We start from the raw sequence: 21987 nt of genomic DNA on the forward strand, positions 1-21987 counted from the left end.
TGGAGGTTTTAATAGCTGTCTGACTGTCTGTTTAAATGAGTAATTAAAACTGTCTCACTTAATACATGGATTAGTAACTAAACTATGTGAATGAGTGCATCACTGTCTCTGTTGTTGTATAACATGCTGCATCAGTTGGTCACTAACCACATGAGTGTGTTTATTAGTTATTGATTAAGGGTGTGTCATGCTTGCCGATCCGAGAAAGACGTGGTTGGCAAACGCTTGGTTGGCGAGAGCCGCTAGAATCTGGAGTGCGCATGCGCAAGGACTAGCGCATGCGTGATGATACTATAAAGTCCTTTCTCTCTTACGGTACGACGCTTTGCGTTCCTTCCGGGTATTGCGCATCGCTTCCGGGTCACAGTGGTGGCGTCCGGGCATCGTCGGGAGAGGTCTACGGTTCCGCATCGTTCTCTTGATTCTCAAGCACCTTTCTAGCCAGATAAGTACGGGTGTTATTATACTCAGAAGTTAACTCGTGTGAGTTGACATCCAGTGCATGCTTGGTGCTGGAGTTTGTTTTTTGGTTATTTGTTAAACCTCATTACGGAGTTTGTTTGATGTGTTCTTAGAAGCAGGGGTAGTTATATGTTGTTAGTAGGAGCAACACAGACTGTACATGTAAGCTCCAGAAATTCTTCTAAGCCTTATTTGAAGAGACAAAACAGGTACGACCATTTCCCTAAAGGTCTATATCTACATGACCAGTCTAAGGAGATACTGATTGTCTCGCTTATGTTTTAGGGAATCACCAGTAGAAGACGTGTGGTACTTCTTGTGGAGCAACAGGGAGTCATTCTTCTCACGGCACGCTTAGCATTAGGTACCTTCCTTTATATATTGCTCACTATATATAGATATGCTCATGTTACACAAGGAGAGTTAACCTAATATCCCTACCTTATAGGAGTGTTCTTTCCTCTGCATCACTCTATCCACTTTCTGTGAAGACAACAGAAGTGAAGTCACGTACAGGTAGATGCCCTGCATATAGTTTCCAGGTACTAAGTATCCTTGTCAATAACATACATAGTCACAGAGATACTAGACACTCTATTAATCATTGTTCTTTATTTATAGGAGAAGGTCCTGAGGCCATAGTGAGTGCTGACCAGTTCTCTGCGCATCCTGGATTTAAGATGCCTGTGTCTCCCCAACCTTTCCTTGTTTTGTTTCCCTGCTTTCCCTACATTGGCATCATCTCTTATCACCAGTATATATACCTCATTGTGTAGAGTGAACTGGTGTGGGGGAGTTGTGGACAGAGCTTCAACTCCGTGGTGTTTCCGAGGCATCCCCATACAAGGCATAACAGGGTGGGCATAAAATCCTTTCGCGGGCGAATTTGCGGATTTTCCGCGATTTCGTGATCCGCGAATCTCGCGAAATCGCGGTAAAATCCGCGAATCAGCGGGGACGAATTTTCAGCCAAGCAAGGGTTACAGCAGCAGGTGCAAAAGTTGAACCTAATTTCTTTGTAACCTTTTACAAAAGGGTTACAAACAAATTAACTTCAACTTGGACACCTGCTGCTAATTGCTTCCTGGCGCCTCGTTGCCTACTTGCAACTATTCTCTGACCCTGCTCTGACCCTTGAAGCAGGGTCAGAGAATAGTTACAAGTAGGCAACGAGGCACCTGTCCAAGGAATTAAACCTCATCAGGAAGCACTTACAGATATAAAAAACAGGAAGAAGGGAGAGGATGGCAAATACACCCATTTTGAGTTGTCAGGAGGGGTTAAACTAAAAGAGACCTTTACAGCACAATTTTCATATGCATTTTGCTAAAAATAAAAAGCTGTATGTTCTGTAGGGGCAACTCAGGAATCTGGCCTTTCAGAGATCCGGCCTCTCTTTCTTTCTCTCGTTCTCTCTCTCCCTCTCTCTTTCCCTCTCTTTCTCTCTCTTTCTATCTATCTATCTATCTATCTATCTATCTATCTATCTATCTATCTATCTATCTCTCTCTCCCTCTCCCATAAACGACTGCATGGGTAACTTCGCTATGCAAGCAGCTCGCGAAGACGCAAAAAGCCCCGCGAACACGCAAAAAACCCAGCGAACACGCAAAAAACCCCGCAAACACGCAAAAAAACAAAAATCTGCAAATTCGCGAATTTTGCGGATCGCGAATTCGCAAATCCGCAAATTCGCGGATCGCGAATTCGCAAAATTCACCCATGCTTATTATTGATTAGTTGGGTGAGTATTTGTATGGGACACTGAGTTTGGGTGTGGTTTGATGGGGTGTGTGTAACTCTATGCATATATGTGTGAATGGTTGATTGCCTAAGTGTATAGGCTTAAGAGTGCATAGAGAAACAGTTGTTTGGGTGACTGAGTGTATTTATTTGTGTGTTGGTGAGCATTATATGTTTTAGTTGTACATCTTCAACAAAGTAAACAAATAAAAGGCGTTGTATGTGAGAGTTGGTGTATAAATAAATAAGTATATGTAAGAGTCAGTGATTGTGAAGATAACTATATGAATGAGTGTATAAGTGTAATGGGTATTTTGTAACATATTAACTATGAGTTACTATGTGTTTGACTAAATGAGGTGTGTATAATTGTGTAACTGAGTAAATGTAAGTGTGAATACTTTTTTTTATGAGTGAGTAGGATGACTGCATAACCGTCTAAAATGACTGCTAATGTGGCAATATCTACATATGTGTATAAGTGCATTTGATAGTGTTCTATTAATTATTGACTGCATGTATAAGTAATACTGTTGTTGAATGGGTAGTTATGTAAGTAGTAACTGGTATTGGTATGTCAATGGTTTCAAATATGGTACTCTGTATTTTACAGTGAGTGATGAAAGGTTATACTAGTGTGTGATGAGGTGTTTCAGATTGTCATGTGGATGATGTCATCAGTGATGTCATTTGAGATGCCATCAGGGATGTCATCAGTGAGGTCACTGACCATGTCATGAATGATGTAATATGTGACATCTTCAGCAGTGCATTGCGGGCCCGTGAGTTATAGTTAGCAAAACTAACTATAGCGGAGGAATTTCTCCGGTTTTATACGACTGAAATGTCCAGCTAACTATAACACCCCTGAAACCTATGGTTTGTCACTGATTTTCTGAGGCTTTTTAAATGCTAATTTCTAACTATAATGTCCCTGAAACTTGTGTTTTTTCCAGTGAATGTTATATATATATATATATGTATTTAATCTCCTCTCTCTTACAAGGAAGGAATTAGCACTCAGGTTGTAGTTTGTAAGTATTTAATCTGCAAAGGATGTGATCCACGAGTTTTGGCTCATCCGAACCTTGATAACGATACAAGACGTCATTTTAGCATCCTTATTTAAATGTACAAATGCCTCCAGTTGCCAACATTAAAAATGGACTACATATTACTTTAATCCAAAAAGCTGGTGGCCATATTGGCCTGGTCACGATGTGAAAATTCAGGAATTGATACAATAAAGAAAAGAAAACAAGTGTTAATATGCACACAATGCATATGGCTGGGTTCAAACTGGAATGGCAAGGCAAGCAGAAAAACAATGGATTGAGGCCCAGATCTCTGTACTGGGGTGAATGTATGACATTGTTCTGCATTCAATCAATCAATCACAGTATTTGTAAAGTGCATTATATACCCTTGAGGGTCTAAAGGCACTGGGGGTGAGAGGGTGTTGCTACTGCTCAAAGAGCCAGGTTTTGAGAAGCCTTCTGAATGTGAGCAGGTCCTAGGTCTGCCGTAGGTGGGTGGGGAGGTTTTTCCAGGTCTTGGCGGCGAGGAAAGAGAACGATATGCCACCGGAGGTCACTCATTGGATGAGAGGGACTGCGGCGAGGGCGAGGCCGGCGGAGCGGAGCTGGCTGGTGGGGGTGTAGAAGGTGAGTCGGCTGTTGAGGTATGCTGGTCCGGTGTTGTGGAGTGCCTTGTGTGCGTGGGTGAGGAGTTTGAAGGTGATCCTCTTGCTTTTGGTAAGCCAGTGAAGGTGCCTCAGATGGGGGTGATGTGACTGCAGTGGGGGGTGTTGAGATTCAGACGTGCAGAGGCGTTCTGGATGCGTTGAAGCCACTTCAGGAGTTTGGCCGGGATTCCTGCGTAGAGTGCATTACTGTCGTCCAACCTGTTACTGACGAGGGCCTGGGAGACCGTTCTTCTCGTTTTGGCGGGGATCCACTTGTAGATCCTGGGGAGCATGAGGAGGGTGTTGAAGCAGGAGGATTAGATGGCATTGACCTGCTTAGCCATGGAGAGCGTGGAGTCAAGGATGATTCCTAGGTTGCGTGGATGGTCGGTAGTTGTTGGTGCGGTTCCCAGTGTGGTCGGCCACCATGTGTCATCCCAGGCTGAGGGAGTGGATCCAAGGATGAGGACCTCCGTCTTGTCGAGTTCAGCTTCAATCGGCTGTTCCTCATCCATTCTGCTACAGCCTTCATTCCTTCATGGAGGTTGGTCTTGGTGGTCTGAGGGTCTTTGGTGAGAGAGAGGATCAGCTGGGTGTTGTCAGAATAGGAGACGGGTGACGTGGGCGAGAGGGGCCATGTAGATGTTGAACAGGGTCGGGCTGAGGGAAGAGTCCCGGGGTACGCCGCAGATGATCTTGGTGGCTTCGCAGAGGAAGGGGTGGAGGCAGACGCTCTGTGATCTGCCGGAGTGGAAGGAACTGGTCCAGTCCAGGGCCTTCTCTTGAATTCCGGCTTCGTGCAGACGTATTCGTAGTGTGTGGTGGCAGAACATGTTGAAGGCGGCTGATAGGTATAGGAGGATGAGGGCTGCTGTTTCTCTGTTGTCGAGCAGGGTCCTGATGTCATCGGTGACAGTGATGAGAGCGGTATTGGTGCTGTGGTTGCTTCGGAACCCGGATTTAGACAGGTCCAGCATGTTGTTCTCCTCGAGGTAATGGGTCAGTTGTTTGTTGACGATTTTCTCTATGACCTTCGCCGGAAAGGGGAGCAGGGAGATGGGGCGAAAGTTCTTGAGGTCCTTGGGTTCCGCCTTGGGCTTCTTGAGCAGGGTGTTGATCTCGGCGTGCTTAGAGCTTTCCGGGAAGGTTGCTGTCTCGAAGGAGATGTTGACCACTTTCCAGAGTTGGGGTGCGATGGCTGTGTCCGATTTGTTGAAGATGTGATGTGGGCATGGGTATGACGGTGATCCTGAGTGAATGGAGTTCATGATCGTGCGGGTGTCGTCGTCATTGATGTTGGTCCAGGAGATTAGGTGGTTGGTGAGGGTGGTGGTCACGGGGGGATGGATACAGTTGTTGTCGGGGTGGTCGTGGCATTGAAGCTGTCGTGGATGTCGGTGATCTTGTGGTAGAAGAAGGTTGCCAGCGAGTCGCACAGGTCTTGTGAGGGTGGGATGTCGTTAATGCTGGAGCTAGGGTTGGAGAGTTCCTTCACGATTTTGAAGAGCTCTTTGCTGTTGTGTGCATTGTTGTCTAGGCGGTCTTTGAATGAGGATATTTTGGCTGATCTGATGAGTTGGTGGTGTCTGCGGGTGGTGGTCTTGTGGGTCGTGTAGCTGCCCGGTGTTCGTTCGCGGAGCCATTTCTTATCCAGTTTCCGGCATGCTCGTTTGGAGGCCTGGAGGTCTTCTGTGAACCAGTTGGCTTTCTTGCTGGTGTGGCTGTTGGAGGGTTTCTTCAGGGGGGGGAGGGTGTTGGTGCAGTTGTCGATCCATTGTCTGAGGTTGCGTGCGGCAGTGTTGGGGTCGGTGGGGTTGGTGGGTTGATTCTGAGCGAGGGATGTGGTTAGCTGGTCTTTGGTGACTTTGCTCCAGCAGCGGCGGGGCATCTGTTGGGTGCGCTGGTGTGTGGTGGGCTTCCTGTAGGTGAAGTGGATGCAGCAGTGGTCGGTGAGTGGAGTTCGGTGGTGTGGTCGAAGGAGATGTGGGGGCTTGCAGAGAAGATGGGGTCAAGCATGGGGCCGGCTGCATGGGTGGGTGCAGAGACGAGTTGTCTGAGGCCGAGGTTGGTGGGATTGTCGATCAGGGAGGTGGAACTGGTATTGTTGTTGTTCTCGAGGTGGAAGTTCAGGTCCCCGAGGAGGATGTAGTCCATGGAGGCGAGTGTGTGAGTGCTGACGAGGTCGGCGATGAAGTCGGTGAACTTTGGTCGGGGTCAGAGGGGTCTGTAGATCAAGGAACTTCTGAGGGTGGTGTTGTGATCTGTGTGAATCTGGAAGTGCAGGTGTTCGGCGGTGTTGAGGGTGTCGTCTGAGTGGGGAGAGACCTTAAGGGTGGATTTGTGGATGATGGTGATTCCTCCTCCAATACCATTGCTGGGGTCTCTGCGAGAGATCTTGGAGCCGTCCGGGATGGGTATAGCAATGTCGGGTACTGAGAAGTCATTCCACCAGGTCTCTGTCAGAAAGGCAAGGTCTGGGGCAGATGTGTTGAGCAAGTCCCATAGTTCGATAGCATGTTTGCGTGCGGAGCGGGTGTTCAGGAGTATACAGCGGAGGTGGTTGGGTCTGGTCCTTGGAGGTTTGGTGGCTCAGTCGCAGGTGAAGCTGCATTTGAGGTAGGAGAAGGGGCCATGGGTGCGTTTCAGGGCAGCTTGGAAGCAGTTGTGGTCTCGACCGGCATTGAGTGCGAGGAGGGTGCCGGCGTCGTAGCAGAGTCATGCATCATGGCGGTCGCGGGGACCAGGAGATCTGTCGCTTTCGACGTGCCAGTGGCGTGGCCGCTGTATAAGGGGGAAGTGGGAGGGAGGAGCAGCTGGGAGGCGGGAGAGGGGCGGCCAATGGGCGGGTGAGGGTGCGGGGCTGCACGGACACTGCGGCGCGGACCAAGATCGGGGCTGGGGACAGAGGGGGGAAAAAGAGGGCGGTGCACAATAAAATGCAGGAAAAGGCAGACGGCAAAAAAAACGAAAGACAGAAAAATACAGGCAGTTGTCACATGGGAGCAACAGTGCACTGGAGGCACAAGGGAGTGTCGAACCAGCGGCAGCAGCCGGGGGAGAGACATGGGCACACTGGTGGTGCTGTGCGGCGCAGGGAGCATCCTGACCTGCAAGTCCATCAACTGTTGTTTTTGCATTTTTCACCCTGATTGGGACGGGTATGCTCAGATGTGAATCCTGTGCTCTTCATGCCACTGGAATCAAGCTATCCTGGCTGATGAGGGCTGAAAGCCCAAAAACGGTCCTAGGAGGCTTGTTTCCAGTCCAGGGAGGACCTGGCTTGGCAGTTTGAGCTGGACTATTTCCATGGGGCACAGGGTCAAGCCTGATTTGCATATGGCTGGGTTCAAACTGGAATGACACGGTGAGCAAAAACACTGGATATAGGCCCAGATCTCTGTACAGGGGTGTATGTATGACATTGTTCTACATTCTGTACATCAACTGTTGTTTTTGCATTTGTCACCCCGAGTTGGACAGGTATGCTCAGACGTCAGTCCTGTGCTCTCCATGCCACTGGAATCAAGCTATCCGGGCAAATGAGGGCTGAAAGCCCAAAAACCGTTCCTAGGATGCTTGTTTCCAGTCCAGGGAGGACCTGGCTTGGCAGTTCAGGCTGGACTGTTCCCATAGGGCACAGGGTCAAGACTGATTTGCATATGGCTGGGTTCAAACTGGAACGGCATAGTGAGCAACAAAACGATGGATTTAGGCCCAGATTTCTGTACTGGGGTAAATGTATGACATTGTTCTGTATTCTGTCCATCAACTGTTGTTTTTGCATTTGTCACCGAGTGGGACAGATATGCTCAGACATGAGTCCCGTGGTCTCCATGCCACTGGAATCAAGCTATCCTGGCTGATGAGGGCTGAAAGCCCGGAGCCGGTCCTAGGATGCCTATTTACAGTCCAGGGAGGATCTGGCTTGGCAGTTCGGGCTGAATTGTTCCCAAGGGGCACAGAGTCAAGACTGATTTGCATAAGGCTGTCTTCAAACTGAAAAAACATTTGTAGCAAAAAAAACTATGGATTTAGGCCCAGATCTCTGTACTGGGGTGTATGTATGACATTGTTCTGCATTCTGCCCATCAACTGTTGTTTTTGCATTTGTCACCCGAGTGAGACAGGTATGCTCAGAAGTGAGTCCTGTGCTCTCCATGCCACTGGAATCAAGCTATCCTGGCTGATGATGGCTGATAGCCAGAAACCGGTCCTAGGATGCTCGATTCCGGTCCAGGGAAGACTTGGTTTGGCAGTTCGGGCTGGACTGTTCCCATGAGGCACAAGGTCAAGGCTGATTTGCATATGGCCATGTTTGAACTGGAGTGGTGTAGAGTGCAAAAAAACGATGGATTTAGGCCCAGATCTCTGTACTGGGGTGAATGTATGACATTGTTCTGCATTCTGTCCATCATCTGTTGTTTTCGCATTTTTCGCCCCGAGTGGGACGGGTATGCTGAGACGTGAGTCCCGTGCTATCCACACCACTGGAGTCAAGCTATCCTGGCTGATGATGACTGATAGCCAGAAACCCGTCCTAGGATGCTTGATTCCGGTCCAGGGAAGACTTGGCTTGGCAGTTCAGGCTGGACTGTTCCCATGAGGCACAGGGTCAAGGCTGATTTGCATATGGCCATGTCTGAGTGATGTGGGGAGAACGACCGTAAAATGGGAATCTCACACACACACTTCTCAGGTATATTTTTAGTATTGCCTCGTAGAGGTAGAACTACAGAGACATACCACCCAAAGGAACGAATCACAAAATGGCTGCCAACAGTTTGCAGCCAATAAGCCGCAAACTTGTGCTCATAACACCTCAACCAATCCGATGTCACAATTCTCAAATATTCTATATCTGTACAATATGATATTTCTCAAAAAGGACTGAACAGATTTACCTCATTTGAACAAAAGCTTACTTTCTGGACCATGACCTTCCTCCTGGCCAAATTTGGCGTAATTCCGTTCAGCAATTTTACCTGTAGCCTTGTTTAAAATTTCCAATGCAAAATGCATTCACAATACATGTTTCCTGACATCCCTTTTTTTCTCAGCCCCCCTTCACCAATTACCCCCAAACTTTCAATATAGGAGCTGATTAAAAAAGATAAACATTTTGGATAATTTCATAAACATTCATCAAACAACGCCAAAGTTATAAGCACATGCAGGGCTCCAGAAGGGGGACTGTGCAACACCCATCCCAACATGAGTAAAGCCCCTGGAGCTCTTGGGACCACAGTGGGCCCCCACAGCCCCAGTGAGCAGCGCTATTCATTTTTAACAATTGCCCCTGGCACCTACCCACCCGGGGGCCTCATTAAATAAAACGCAGGAACCCACAACCCCCGCACCAATTGCGCTGAAATTTTTTGTAACCCTTTTTTGGCCTTGGGGGTCCTTTTGGGACCCCCTCAACAGGCCTAGGGGGTCAGAGTGTTTCTACCCTGCCCCCTTCTCTTGTTTATATCTTTGTTTCTCTGTTTTCTGGACACTAACTTCTACCAAATCACTTCTAATTTCTCAACAACTACTAAACAGGTTTCACCATTTTAAAAAAAAAGGTCGCTTTCTGATCCAAGCTTTACCTTTTTGCCAAATTTGGGGTAATTCCATTCAGCATTTCGGGCTGCTGAACGGAATTACACCAAATTTTGCTAACAGGTAGCCCTTGGTTCAGAAAGAGACCTTTTTTTTAAATGGTGTAAATCCATTCAGTAGTTACTGAGAAAATTAAAAAAATAGAGGTCGGAAAATCAATTTCCCATTAGAAAAATTAGACAAGACTACAGCTCGAACTGCTGAACGGTATTACACCAAATTTGGCAAAAAGGTAGTGCTTGGTTCAGAAAGCGTCTTTTTTTTAAATGGTGTAAATCCATTCAGTAGTTTTAGAGATATTAAAATAAACAAATCTTCATAAATCTGGGCAGGAGCTAACTACACAAGAAAAATCTTGGCTCTAATTGGCTGCCAACACTTCAATCCAGGAAGTGTTGGCAGCCATCTTGGTACAATGCTTTTTAGGTCTCGCCTAGTGATGCAGCACATGCTCTGAACCCTACACAAACACCACTGCACTACACTAAACCCTAAAACACTACCCCAGCACGACACCCTACACTTCCCAAACACCACTGCACTACCTTGAACCCTAAACCCCTACCCCAGCAGGACCCTCTATACTACCCAAACACCACTGCACTACCCAAAAACACTACCACCAGCACGACCCCCAACAATACCCAAACACTACTGCACTACCCTAAAACCAAAAACACTAACCCCAGCATGACCCCCTACACTACCATAACACCAAGGAACTACCCTAAACCCGAAAACACTACCCCCAGCAGGACCCACTACACTACCCAAACACCACTGCACTACCCTAAACCCTAAACCACTATCCCCAGCACAACTCCATACATTACCAAAACACCACTGCACTACCCTAAACTCTAAAACATGACCCCCTACACTACACAAACATCAAACACCACTGCAGTACCCTAAACCCTAAAACACTACCCCCAGCATGACCCCTTACACTACACAAACACCACTGCACTATCCTAAACCCTGAAACACTACCACCAGCACGACACCCTACACTACACAAACACCCCTGCACTATCCTAAACCCTAAAACACTACCCCCAACATGGCAGCGGGCGGAGATTTCTGCTCCGCCCGCCGCAATAGCACCCATATAGGATGCCCCCGCCTGTGTGGCGGGCGCATCCTAATGCCCTGGTCGGGACCCCCGCCCTTAAGGCGGGTGGTCCCGAGTCCCGATGTGATGGCGGGCGGACTAAGTCCGCCCGTCATCATAATGGACCCCTAAGCATGGGCGGAAAATCCGTTCCTCTCGCGGATTTTGCGGATTTTCGGTAAATTCGGAATCCGCGAGATTCGCGAATTTCCCGAAAAATCTGCGAGCGGAACGGATTGGGTCAAAAGTTCAAGCTGACTTTTGTAACTCTTTTAGAATGGCGCCGGCAAGCTGCCAGAGCCATTCTAAAATAGTTACAAAAGTCAGCTTCAACAGGAAGCTCTAATAGATAAAGTAAAGCAGGTGCTGCTCAAATTCAGTTACACAATCATTAATCACCCCAAACTTGGGGTGATTAATGATTGTGTAACTTAATTTGACCTTCAACTCGAGCACCTGCTTTACTTTATCTATTAGTGCTTCCTGTTGAAGCTATTTGTAGCTATTTTAGAATGGCTCTGGCAGCTTGCCGGCGCCATTCTAAGTGGGGCTGAGGACAGAATGGCACAAAAGTGGGACAGAGGGCAGAAGGGACAAAAAATGAGTGGGGCAGAGGGCAGAAGGGCACAGAAACGAGTGGTACAGAGGGCAGATGGGCATAAAAAACGAGAGGGTGGCAGTGATTAACCAGGCAAAAAACAAAACCCCGCAAAAACGCAAAGCGCCTCGCGAACACCCGCAAACACGCAAAGCGCCCCGCGAACACCTGCGAACACGCAAAAATAAAAAATCCGCAAATTTGCATGATTCTGCGAATTTTGCGGATTGCAAATTCGCAAATCCGCAAATTCGCGGATTGAGAATTCGCAAAATTCGCCCATGCTTACCTAAAACACTATACCCAGAAGGACCCCTAGATATGATGGGGGGGTCCCTCAGGTACCCCACTCAAGTTAAAAAATTTAAAAAAATATTTTAAAAATATTTTCCATGGACTCGCAGGTGTGTTAGCAAATCTGCTGCATCCATTTTTAAAACGCCAGAGTGGGCCACATCCCGAGAGCTTGAAGGAGGGGGGTGCATGCGGTCCCCGTCTATATCATATGCAAAGCCATGGGAACCGCCACCTCTCCAGGTAAGTAAGCAATAAAATACAAGGGGGCCCTACATACCCCGTAGCACCAGAGACCACCACTTCACTAGGGCACAGACATTATTGAGGGAAAATACGGGGGAGGCCAAAGCAGCCCTAGGTGCCACCACCTCACAGGGGCAAACTGTTTTTTTTAAAGATTTGTGAGGGAGGCCCTACGGCCTCCCCCGTAGGCCCAGAGACCGCCACCTCCCTGGAGACATGTATTATTTAAAACAAATGTGGTGTATGCCCTATGCTTCCCCTGCAGCTCAGGGGGCCACTTCTTCCCCGGGGCCCAAACACAATAAACAAGGCGGTCCATTGTGGACCTCTGGCCCGGGGAACACCACCACCCAGGGCTAAAGTAAACATAGGAGAGAGGCCGCATGGGTCCCCTCCTGGAGCCCTCAATGGCCCTGGGGAACACCAGCCCCCAGGCCCGACTCCTGGAATGTCTCAGGGTGCCACACCGTGGGACATTGCAGTGTGCTGTGGATTGGACTGAGCATTACTCACCTCCAAGCCACAGCAAACATTTCGCTTTCAGCAACAGAGAGCAGAACATTCTCTTACTTGCTGCAAGCAGAGCATGTGCCGGCAAGTGAACAGAGAAACAGAAAAATTGCTCTGAAATCCAGGGAGCTGCATGTTCAGCAGCTCCCTGGGTCTCAAAGCAATACCAGCTCCTGCAGGAGGCAGGGAGCTGGCACGGACCATGTGGGCCTTGAGATTCCCCCTGTTGTCTCTAACGGCAAGGCTAGGCCCAATCCAAGAATGGTGTGCAATAGCTGAGTAAGCGGAGGTGAGATTACTCCTACAACCTTATGCATTATTATGGAAGGACAGGGATCAGAGGGCACCCCGTACTTTGTTAGGCTAAACAATTTGATCACTCTCTCTTCTTCGAGCAGGGGAAGGTTCACTAAGTTATTTAAACCTGGAGCCGACTTGTCAGAAGAAGGAACCAGCAAATTATCCTTGCTGTTTAATTGTTGAAGATTTCTTGTACTATACTTTTGAAGAAAGGTTTATTGCAAAACAGCTGGCAGGGAGCTGACATATGGTTGGGGGTTATGCTGGACGGGATCTCATCTATTTTGACTATGATGGAGTTCTTTGTGGCATATATTTTTCACGAAAGGAATATAGGGCGCACCTGATTACAAGTTGAATTGAAGGTGGACGGTCCTTTTGCTATTCCCACGGTGGTGCCCTGAAAAATGGCACTGCAATGGGAACAGCAAAAATGTTACAGCATGGCATGGCCTATGAAGTCTATGCAATGCTGGAACGTGGAGTGCAAGAAGACAGGGGAGCACATGTTGTGCCCCTCTGAATGCTTCCCAATGGTGGCAGGGTTAGGGGCTCTGTCGAGCCCTCTTTGTTTCCCCTATGTCAGCCATTTCATGGCGGTGAGCCTGCCATGGAAAGGCTTGCGGAGGGGAAACTCATAATATGCTCGGCAGACCGTGGCGGTACAACCATGCATATTGTATAGCCCCTATGCGTTGTGCCAGTGTCATAGAATGGCGGTTCCCTGGTGCAGCCGGCGCAGCGATGGCCGGTCCTAAAAGCCGCCTCAGATGCAGGACCGCCACCACTGCACCATGGCCAGTCTGGCGGCCCAAGACCACCAGACTCAAAATGGGGCCCTTAGTCTTTTCGGCCACAAGCAAAACATTTTTTCTTGTAAAAGTTGCATTTGTTTTTTTATTTCATTCATTAAATCTTTATTTCGGTTAGGGTTACCATAAAAGAATACAATACATTTAAAACCAACAAGATATACATCAAGTGCTAATAATCCGAGCAGAAGCTAACTAAGACAAACATAGTTACTTGGGCTATTTAAGTGTATAAAAAGAGAATTAGCCAAGGGGATCAAGTTTACAGTGAATTTGAAATTCAGAGACGTCAGGAAATTCATATTTACAAAATAAGTTAGTACAATAAATATATTAAAATAGTTAGGAAAGAATCAAGGAGCATGTTGCAGGGGGTAGTTTGAGCTAGATTGGGTGGGGACCACTATAATACCAATGCATTTCATTTAATTATACTGTCAGTTGGAACAGAACTAAAATATTATTACATTTTGAGACCTTTTTTCTTCCTCACTATCGCTACTGCAAGTAGGAACCTACTCAAACTGAATACTATGGTCTGAGAAGTATCCCCTTTGAATACTCTTTCCCCATCTTTAATTTTCCGAAAGCCTAAAAAGAGGCAGATGGGTTTGATCCACTTTCTCCTTGCTTGCAAGTACGCCGGGCATATAAAATATGACATGGGCCTCATCTTCCTTAATGCCCATATCACAAAGTTCACAGTGGTCAGAGTTACTTTTATTTGTTGGCTCTGACTTACACACCCACTTTGAGGTTCTTGATTTTAATTGCAGAATACCGTAGCGGTACTTTAAATACAGTGATTTTGCCATTGAGGGTAAAATTTCATTTTTTTTTTAAATTTCCACTCTATGCTGATTTCTGCACACTTTTTCTTGCCTTCTGCATTTTTGTTTTAGCTCTATTAGCTGCAGGAAAAACCAAGGGGTGAAGGGCTTTTATCTGAAGTTCCTAATGGTTTTCACAGGGGCATGCTTAATTGCCACAGCTCCTAACCACTCTGAGAATCTTCCTGTCATGGGATTATTTTATTTTATGCAATGCAAGCAGTACCCATTGAGGGTGTATGTCAAGTCAGGAATGCAGATTTTATTCCAAGCATGGACTCTTTTATTTTGCGTATGATTGTTTATCTGATTGGGAGAATGGGTAAACTCAAGGTTGAAATTGACTATCTTGTGACCTGATCATGTGATAGAAACAGTTTCATCAGCCTTCGGATTTGGTTTATTTGTAAAAATGCCGTCCAAAACATAGCCTGCATTATGGGTGCAAGAAAGAACCTGTTTGGATAGACTGAAGCTGTTTAAGGTGTCTAATTCCTTTACTAGTCATGTCCTCTAAATGAAAATTAAAATCACCTAAAACAGTGATATTTGCGTATTGCATTGAGAATTCGAATGTATCGCCCAAATTATCTAAATAGTACATTTTGTAGCAGGGAGGTCTGTATATAAACCCTCATTAAAAAGAATATAAACTCATTAGTGCAAACCTAAAGAACAGTGCTTCACATCCAGTAATTTTGACACACACCACTTCACCACTTGCCGGTTCTGTCTAATCACTTAATGGAGTAGCAGGCAGGTAGATCTGGGTATGAACTCTCGTAAGCCCAGGTCAGGAATACTAAATCGAGGGCATGGTTTTCTACATAACTCTGAAATCAAAATCTCTGTCTAATCAGGGAGCATGTATAGAGCAATATGCAGTTCATTCTCATAGCATTCTTGATCAGAGGTTGTGGGAAACAGGAAGTCTCCATGTCACCTTTTAAAGAAATGGGTTTCACATGGCAAGTCGAGTTGCAAAGTTCACATTGAGGGACAACAGATTCACAACCAGGGTCGAAGCTATAAAATAGTGCAGATTTGCCCTTTTTCAGATCTAGTAGCTAGGCCCTGGAGAACATTTGGGAAGAGGTTTGACCGAGGGTTCTGGCCCCTTGCCTGGTCTGGGTGTGGACTGGTGCAGACGGTTTACCTTTGGCATGTCGATAGCAAGCTCAATGGAAGCATCCAATGTGCGTCTGCATTCCCAAGCTCATTAAATAGCAAGCCTGGGATGAATACTAGACTGCCGAGAAAAATGGTCTCTAGGCAGTGGCACCACCTCTCAACACAGGATCTGGTGCTGATAGGATCAAAAGACCCCCAACACTGGCAAAGAAAAGTGCAATGTGCAAAGATTGAATGGTGCATAAAAATCAGCAAAATGCTATCAATTTAGCATATCAAAACACACAAGATGATGGACGGAATGTTGCACAATGGCAAAACATTCATCCCCGTCACAGATCTGGGTTTAATCCATCTTTATTTTGCTCACCAAGCTCACCAAGCCACCCCAGTTCAGACATGGCAATATGCAAATCAGTCTTGACCCTGTGCCTCATGGGAACAGTCCAGCCCGAACTGCCAAGCCATGCCTTCCCTGGACCGGAATCAAGCATCCTAGGACCGGTTTCTGGCTATCAGCCAGGATAGCTTGACTCCAGTGGCGTAGTGAGCACAGGACCCTCATCTGGGCATTCCCTTCCCACATAGGGTGAACAGCAAAACACACAAGATGATGGTCGAAATGTTGCACAATGGCAAAACATTCACCCCCCGTTACAGATCTGGGTTTAATCCATCGTTATTTTGCTCACCAAGCCACACCAGTTCAGACATGGCCATATGCAAAACAGTCTTGACCAGCCCGAACTGGCAAGCCATGTCTTCCCTGGACCGGAATCAAGCATCCTAGGACCGGTTTTGGGCTATCAGCCTTAATCAGCCAGGATAGCTTGACTCCAGTGGCGTAGTGAGCACGAGACTCACGTCTGGGCATACCCTTCCCACATAGGGTGAACAGCAAAACACACAAGATGATGGATGGAATGTTGCACAATGGCAAAACATTCACCCCCAGTCACAGCTCACCAAGCCACCCCAGTTCAGACATGGCCATATGCAAATCAGTCTTGACCCTCTGCCTCATGGGAACAGTCCAGACCGAACTGCCAAGCCAAGTCTTCCATGGACCGGAATCAAGCACTCGTGAGTTAGAGTTTTGTGGACTGAGGGGGTTGAATTTGAGCTATGTATTTGTATTTCAGGTTGTGGGTCCATATTAGCAACCGTGGGTCTGTTTCGCTCCGTTTCTGAACATATGGTCATTGGATATTTTTCCTGGATTCCGGTTTTGATGTTCTTCCATAAATGAAGCATTTCAAGTGCTTGTTCAAAAGCAGCCATGTTTCCAAGACAGAAATTATCTCTTCTACAATATTTTTCCTTTCCCTTTAAGCTCAAGGCTAATTGCTCACTTTCATTACCATCCAGTGTGCAGGGCTGGCCTGGAGGTGAGAGGATGGACTTACTCCATTCCCGTGGAACCTGGGGTTAAAGTGAGTGGGACTCTGATAGTGGATGCATATAGTACCACTTTAGTAGGGATTTATAGGTAAATTAAATGTGTCAATTATGTGTAAGCCAATCCTACCACGTTTAAAGGAGAGAGCACCAGCACTTTTGAATGGGTAAACAGCGGTAAAGAGAGCTGAGAGACCTAAAAGCCAACAAGAATGGGCTACGAAAATAGAGGGCGAAGTTAGACAGTTTGAGGGTGACCCTGCAGAGCGAGTCAAGTACAACACTGCATTTACCCGTTTAGCAACATGGGGTACGAGTGTATGCTTTCCTGTGTGGGCAACCCAGTAGGAGTAGGTGAACACCCTCTAACTATGGGTATTGTCGACCAGAAACACCCCACTTTTCTGCTGTAAAATGCATGAAGTGAGTGAATTTTCAGACATGTAGATATGCTTTGAACACCATATGTTTCATGCCTGTGTATAGAAGGGAAAACAATATATATAGAAGAGTAACTTTGCATCTCATATGTGGGGTATTCTCCATACATAAATGTAACTCACTGAAGTGCATGAAGAATTCTATGATTCACCTAGAAAGCCATGAATCACCTTTATGAACCAATGGAAATGACAAGTACTCTGCAGCAGAACGAGTTGCTTGATAGGAGAACATTTCCCTCTTTTAACCTTGATCATTGTCAATTGGGACCTCTGTCTAATATTGTTCTTTTATTTTTTAAATTAGCCACTTTTTATAACTAGTTACGAGTGGCCAGAGACTACAAAGTAGGCACTTTTTGTGATGGATTTTGAAGACACGTAGCAATAAGCAGTGACCTACGAGGGAAAACTTCAGTGGAGATTGTGGAAGGTGGACAGGGCACTGGAAACACAGGACTTGCAGTAGTCACACATGAGAGTTTACAGACAATGCAATGTGGAGAATTTGTTGTGTGTTTCTCACAGTAGACAACATATATAAATAGGAAACTCCTCTTTGACATTGTAAATAAGGTAAAAGAGGTATGTCCTATTCATTTACTAAAAGCCATTTATTTGGCGTTTCCTGATACTGTCCTTCAGCTTTTGAATTTGTCTCTTACCCAAGGTGTTGTGTCCTCAGTTTTTAAAGCAGCAGTGGTTATTCCATTGCAAAAAAACCAAGGCTTGGAGCCTCATAAGCTAGAGAATTACAGGCCTATACCTCTCCTCCCTCTCCTTGATAATCTATTGGAGACCCATGTAGCCAGATGTCTTAGCTCTCTTTCAGAGGCCTCTAATTTTGTGGAAACTCACCAGGCAGGTTTACATCCATTATACTCTACAGAATCAGTTATATTGTCAGTTATATACGACCTTAAAGGCAAGGCAGACATGGACTGTACTCAGGCCTTCATACTCCTAGATCTGTCTGTAGCACTTGATACCGTAAACCACAACATACTGTTGGATGGTTTAGCTACAGCTGGTCTGGGAGGCTCAGCCCTGGATTGGATGAAATCCTTTCTAGAGGGCTGCAAGCAATCGGTGTGGCTCTCATCTTTTAAATTCAACACTGTAGATATGAGCTGTGGAGTCCCGCAAGGATACCTCTCTTTCTTCAATTCTTTTTAATGTTTACATACGTCCACTCATTTCCCGTCTTCGGCAGATGAGGATAAGGCTGATGATATGCTACTAATTTTTACTATTGAAGAGTCACCTAAATCAGAGGAATTTGCCAGGAATTCCATGCTGTTCATCAAACACTGGATGAACAACAATCAGTTAAAATTGAATTCCGAAAAAACTGAAATTATTGAACTGAAAAAAAAACTCATGCACTGCACTCCCAGGCATTGGACCCTGGAGCTTGGCGCTGCACATCTCCGCAAGAGGATGATTAAGAGTTTGGGGATACAAATTGACTCGGATCTCACCATGAGCTTCTAGATTGGCTCGGTTACCTCGCCTGTTTTGTTCAGTTTCGTAAGCTGCGCCAGATGAGAAGATTCTTCAGCAGAGAGGCTAGCATCCAAATCGTTATCGCCCTGATTCTTTCCAAAATTGTTTATGGAAATGCATTTTATCTTGGCCTCCCACAACAGCAGAAGCACCACCTTCAGATGATTCAGACTCAAGCAGCTAGAATCATCTATCAAAAGGATAGACAATGCCACATTAGCCCACTGCTGAAAGAACTCCCTGGCTTCCGGTGGAGCAACAAACTATGTTTAAAACAGGGTGTATCCTTTTTAGAGCCATTCAGGGCACCGGTCCCAGTTACATCTCATTGAGAGTCAGCAAGTATGCCCTCCAGGGCACCCTTATATTTATGTATTTGAATCAATTGGTTGTACCAAGATTCAGATGTAAATGCACTGGAGGGTCGCGGTTCTCTATACTGGGCCCGAAACTGTGGAACTCATTGCAGATTACTTTGAGACTTGAAGAAGATTATGAACGGTTTAGGAAACTGCTCAAAACATAGCTTTTTACTTTAGCTCATAGCTAGACTACTTTGGCTTTTTGCCCTTCCTGTAAATTCATATCGCCAAGAGACCGTTGGTGAGCGTGCGCTTTACTAATGCCCACATAACATAACATAACATAACATAACAAATGATGTGCACTGTCAGGATCGGGGAGCAGTGAGATGAAGGAGCAAGAGTGGGCATCTTTTGATGCACTTGTCTTTAGTGTTTGAATCAAACTGATGTTACTGTGGGACCTACCTGGATGGGTCACAGCTGCAGATTTACTTTCTTTGTTTTGCAATATCAGGGGTGACCAGTCCAGCAGATCATTGCACCAAACTGGACACAGAGTCTGAGAAAAATAAAAGATAAATGTTAAAATGTGGTTTGCTAATGAGAGTTTTAGTACTTGTCTTTGAAAGTGTTGTGTATTATAAACTGGACCTTCATTGCTTAAGCTATATTATTGGTGTTTATTAGAATATTCAGGAGGTGACATGTGTTGCATGTCTGCTTATGGCTCTAACGTACCTGGCCTAATGAAGGTGATCTCAGCCTATGCTAGTGCATAGCAGCTAGGGTAAGCTGCTCCATGTTGGTGACTCATTGGCATGCTATGGCTCATCTATGAGTTAGTAATTATGCGACCTGTATTCTGGCACATTTGTCCTTAGCACACCTTCTTTCATCTTCATTTTGTCTTTATTTCTTTATTTTCACCTGGTATTGACCTCAGCCTCAATCCATACACCATATCAGTGAGGTCCTGTAACACGGCCGCTCCTCACTGCCACTCAGGGAGTCTGGAGGCAGACTATGTAGATAGTTACACAATAAACATCGGAGTATCCCTCTGCCTTATGTGAGAATGGGGTGCACCCCACTGAGAAATTAGAAAATGGAAGAATGATCCTTTTTTATATATAACCCTCACCCACTCTAGTAGTGCAAAGGTTTCTTCTCGGGTTCACCCTGACCCCTACAAGTCAGGGTGGGCTCAACTTGCTCCAGGAAGCTCTTTGTATATTAGTATGTTGGGGAAAGTTATGTGTTAATAAACAGTTCTCATCCACTCCCAAGGTATCCCTTTATTAGCGGGGTTGATGGCAAATGATTAAAAAACTATAAAAGGGGCAACAAGGATGCAATGGCCCTATGAGCCTTATATTTCCAACATGTTACTTCCCTACATTGATGGCCATACATGATCCTGGGCATTTGGCAGGCTGGACTTGCTTTGATAATGCTCCCTCGGTAATGTAACTATACTCAGAGGTTTCTTATTGTAGGATGCACTCTAAAATATAGGTGTGCAAAGGCCGTAACTACTTACAGGTCCAATTGGATCCCTGACAGTGGGTATTTTCAGACCCCAGAGGGGGGAGCGAAAGGTTGGACTTATAGTCAACCATCTTCAAGGGTCCCCAAGGTCCATGTACCGTCTCTATAGTAAGTACGTTTATTGCTTGATTAATTAAAATCTTAGCAGTACACACATCAATATAGAATTTATAAAAAGGATACATATATATATATATAACATAATTTCATGTACCGTCTCTAGTTCACTCGCTTAGAGTACCAGAGCATGTACATGGACTGTAGGGGCCCTTTGAGACTGTGTGACCACAGGGCCAGCTTCCCTCTACCCCCCCACACCTCCCCCGGGAGTCTGAAAATACCTACTGCCAGGGTACCAAGTAGTCCGGCAAGTATTCACTGCCTTTGCATGCATATAATTTAGAGAGCATGCTACCAAACATCATTCCTTCATCTACATTGCAATGCATACCGCCAAAAAGCCAAGGTGGGTATGTTGGTGGCGGTATTCTTGTCTTTTAAACCCTCCCCAAAGCTCGAAACATATATGGAAGCGTATGTACCTCTCCTGGCACATACTCTGTTGTTAAAGCCCAGGTTGGATAGGCTGATGGTAAACGTGTTTACTTCTAATTGGGCTCCAAGTGTGCCTGACATATTAATAATGATCCTTCTGTTCTTACAAGCTTGAAGAAGTATGTCATATTCTACTTTTTTGTTCGGCTTGTGACAGATCAGATCTATCTGTATTAACCTGGGTATTAAAAAACTTCAGAGCAGGATATCGTATTCTAAGGACTCACTGTAGCACCGGTATTGCATTCAGCCTTGGTAGATATTTACAAGCTGTTTGGCGCAGTAGAAAAGTAGCAGGTCTACAACTTTAACATGATAGTCACTTGCACTTTATATCTGCTGACTATATTCATGCTATTTAATTGAAATTACAAAAAAAAATTGTAATATTTTACTTGAAGCAAGAACTGACAAAAAGGTATTCTGAGTATGTGATGTAATCTATGTTTTTAAAATGTTTTTTTATGACATGTTTAATTGGCCTGTGTCCGAAATAAACATTAATGATGATGATTGGTGGGTGAAAGTATGAGTTTGTGAAAGATGGGTTTGTAAGTGGATGGATAAGAAGGGTAAAATGATGAGTGGGTGGATGAATGAAGGGAAGGATGGATGGATGGATGATTGGATGGATGAGGGATGGGTGGGTGGGTGGATGACCGAAAGATGGACTCATGTAAGATTGAATGCTGGGATGAAAGGATGAATGAATGACAGAATGTGAAGGTGAAATGGTGGCTGTAAGGGTGAAAGGACGACGGGCTGGATGCTGGATTGAAGAAATAAATGAGCTCTTCTAGGCAGGCTGGGCTCATTTGCTTTGCTTGTGAGGTACTATCAAACATTTGGGTCAAAATGGAAGATATTTTAATGTTCTGACTACTCCCTCGCACACAGTCATGCTACG

At 45.7% G+C, this 21987-nt stretch overlaps 1 protein-coding gene across 1 annotated transcript in view; it reads left to right on the plus strand.

Moving 5' to 3' along the window:
- LOC144817802 (uncharacterized) overlaps positions 1-21987 on the plus strand; it is a 211864-nt gene that overhangs the window by 184620 nt on the left and 5257 nt on the right. The gene's annotated exons all lie outside the window — the stretch shown is intronic.

This window comes from Lissotriton helveticus, chromosome 2_1 (assembly GCF_964261635.1).
Source record: "Lissotriton helveticus chromosome 2_1, aLisHel1.1, whole genome shotgun sequence".
Lineage (NCBI taxonomy): Eukaryota > Metazoa > Chordata > Amphibia > Caudata > Salamandridae > Lissotriton > Lissotriton helveticus.